Here is a 3,468-nt window from a genome sequence, read left to right as displayed (position 1 = left end):
ATATAATCAATTAAAAAATTTATGATGATTTCATTGACTATGCGTGTGCGCACACATTGATCAAGCAGGGAGTAAATAAAGAATTAGTTTTAGTTATATTATTTGCAAACTTTTTGTGATGTATCAAACGATTTTGATGCTTGATGCAGTTCGACAAAGTTATCTAATACATTTGCGCGCGCGCGCGCGCGCACACACACACACACATATATATATATTTGCTTGTGTGTTAATAAATAGTCTTATTCAGGACGAACAAAAGTTTAAGTTTGGGGATATTTAATAAATATATTTTATGTTCTTGTTTGGATTTCTATTCTTATTTAATTATATATAAATTTAGCGATTATCTACTTAATTGTAGGACAATCTCTACTTCGATACATTTTATATGAAAAGGGGCTATTTGGAGCTTAATTGGAATTGATTTGAAACAATCGAATATTGATCGGATTGCAAGAGATCAATTGAAAATATTAATGGAGCATACGATACAAATTCATTAGTCACGGGAGTTAAATTCGATATTTGAAAAAAGTTTGAGGATTGATTTGCCAACTTTGAAACTTGTCTCAAGTCAATTGTTATGATTTTGGAATGAAGAGGACTTATTTGCAAAATAAAGAAGATGAAGCAATTACGTGAGAAAAGGAGTTCAATTGAAAAATGAATTTGTTTTATTTTATTTCTTTAACTGTTTGATATAAACTAAGCCGAGTAGTGTTTTTCTTTTGAAAAAAAAATGAATGTCTGTGAAAGAATGAAAAGTTTTTTATTTGTATAATATTATTTTATTGAAGATTGTGCGATTAAAAATAGGAAATGGAGAAATTTAAATTAAATTGATGAGTTTTAATGAGGAGCCAAACGAGGGCTAATTTGAATTCTTTAGTAGAAACCAATCTAAACTCTTCGGTGGAAATCAAGTTGAACAACGATTTTGCATAATTTTTTTCTATAAATACATACCTTAGTTAAACAATTAAAAAGAGCTTGTGGAATTGCATTATATACATATATTAAAGCCAAGGCTTCAGGTTTCATTGTACATATATTACTAACAATCATCATCCGCTTCAAATTTGACGACATCCTTCTTCATTAAAGTCACACAAAGAGGCGTCGTGTGCATTTTGTTTAATTCAAATAGATGATTCACTTCAGTATTAGAAGTAACCTTCATAGGTGGAATTGAAATGGATGAATGCTCGTTAAATTGAAATCTTAGTTCCATATCGTACTCTGAGGAATCGACATTCAACTTATTTTGTAAATCATAGTACATTTCCACGTACAATGTACTCTTTGTTATGGAAATTGGAATACCACCACGTATATTACTTGTCCATTTCCATACCCATCGATCATTTCCATCCAATTCAAAATCACCAAAGTAACAAACCGGGATTACAACCATATCTACAAGATAAAACAAAGTTTTAATTATAAGAAAAAATAATTAAAAATTGAGATGCTCAACCACAGTGGTAACATAAATTTATTTGAAAAAATTGACAACCGATTGGGCCAACCGTTGACGGCCAACTATGTAATTGCCAACCGTTAGCTTTTACGACTAGTTGTTACTGTCGATCGAAAAGAATTCATACATGCAAATAATTTTTTTTCTTATTCACGCTTAAAAAAATTATAGATCTTTTAAAAAAAATTTATCTACATGTTAATATATGTCAAAATATAATTTTACTATTCCAACCGTAATTTTTGACTTATTCTCTTATGGACCTCATTTTTCTTCTAACGGTCAAAAAATTAATTCTCAAACGGTAACTTAATAATTGAAATCAGATTCAAAACAAATGAAAGTAACCATGGAATTTCACTTTTTTGGTACTCATAATCCAAAATGGAGAAAAACCGACTTCACATAAAATCTCTTAAGGGGCCGTTTGACCCATTATTTGTAGATTATAATTTGATAAATAATGAGGCTCAAACGGGGGCTAAATCTCCTTCTTCTATGTGGGAATGAAATAAACTGGAAAGCTATGAAAATCGGAGTTTGACATCTTCCAAGCTTCAAGTAATCACCGTACACTACAAAATTATAACACCATAATCTAAAGAAAAGCATTGATTTGGTAAAATTACTTTATCTTTATACTCTGAATTAAATCCTAAATTCGCATCAAGATCTAGTCTCATCAGCAATCCACAATAAAGGCTCAATTAGGTAGTGAAATAACGAATAAAAAATTAATTTTTTAAGATGAAAAGTTGCTACGAAATAGGGAGTAAATAACACACACACACACAAAAAAAAAAACAAAAATATGTATGTGTTTTGATTGAAAAAAGATTACCTGTTGGCTTTTAGGAAAATCTTCCTCTCTTCTCCCTCACAGTAAGCGCCTCCTCTACTTGTTCGGCCCCTTTGGTATAGGCTGTGGCTCCATGAGTGAACAACGATCGCCATTTAAGCTTTTTCTTCCAAAATAAAGTGCGCGCCTGTTCCCAAATTTTGAGCAATTTTTGTACTGTTGCCCGAAGTGTGTGTGAGTCTCCGCGTCAGTAGGAAGTCAACAAAGATGACTGTAATGATGTAGCTACGATCAGAAAAGTGGGAAAAAGCATGTAAAGAATCAAAAAAGACAGGGACAAAGGCTATTGGTGGGGCCCACGTGTGTTTGTTTTTTCAATTATGCTAGCTGTTTTCAATTTGATATTTGAATACATAGGCTCCGTTTGGTACTTTTTTTTTTTTAAATATATATTTTTTTTTTAATCATATATTTTTTATTAAAATAATATTACACGTAAATCAAAAAATTTTCCTTATTTTTCAACCACATATTTTTCATCAATTTACTATTTAAAAATATATTTTTACATAAAAATATCTCCCAAACACTCTCGTAGTAAAATTGAGGTCACTGATTGTTTTTAAGTGTTGAAGAAATTAATGTCACATGTTACAATATACACTAAACTGGCAACTAGAACGCATGTATAGCAAGATTTTTGTTTTTTTGGGCGGCTCTTTTGTTTCTAAAAGTTAAATTAAACTATTAAATTAATAACTATATTTTAATAAAATAATATTTAGGTATGAACCCATAAATTTTTGGGCTGTGCTTGCACAGCACCCTGTGCGCAGAGTGTGAGACATGGGCGTGGACAAATGTGCAAAGAGAGTTTTCCTAAATTTTTTTAACTATACTCTTTAAAAGATCACTTTCCATAAAAAAAATTTAATAATTGAATGAGCTAAAATGTTTATTTTTCTTATCACCATTTTCTTGAAAATTTAAGGGTGCGATTGGCTTCCATTTTCATTTTTAAAATGATTTTTAGATTTCTCCGAAAACAGTTCGTTTTGAGCGTTTTTGACATTTATAACTGAAAACGCTAAAAATTCGTTTTGCGTTTTCAGTTATAAATTTTAACTCGTTTTCGAAAATGCGTTTTCGAAAATGACGGACCAAACGCGTTTTCTACATTTTCGAA

The 3,468-nt window shown here is 30.5% G+C and overlaps 1 long non-coding RNA gene across 1 annotated transcript; it reads right to left on the bottom strand.

The window, feature by feature from the left end:
- Positions 1 to 974: 974 nt before the first annotated feature.
- LOC111373991 lies at positions 975 to 2,544 on the bottom strand. The gene is made up of 2 exons (XR_002699051.1): positions 2,325 to 2,544; positions 975 to 1,419 (listed from the first exon to the last, which is right to left on the bottom strand). It is a non-coding gene; the product is annotated as an uncharacterized LOC111373991 (long non-coding RNA).
- Positions 2,545 to 3,468: the final 924 nt, after the last annotated feature.

This window comes from Olea europaea, unplaced genomic scaffold (assembly GCF_002742605.1).
Source record: "Olea europaea var. sylvestris unplaced genomic scaffold, O_europaea_v1 scaffold119, whole genome shotgun sequence".
Taxonomy (NCBI): Eukaryota; Viridiplantae; Streptophyta; class Magnoliopsida; order Lamiales; family Oleaceae; genus Olea; species Olea europaea.
This window is presented reverse-complemented; position numbering and strand designations above follow the sequence as displayed.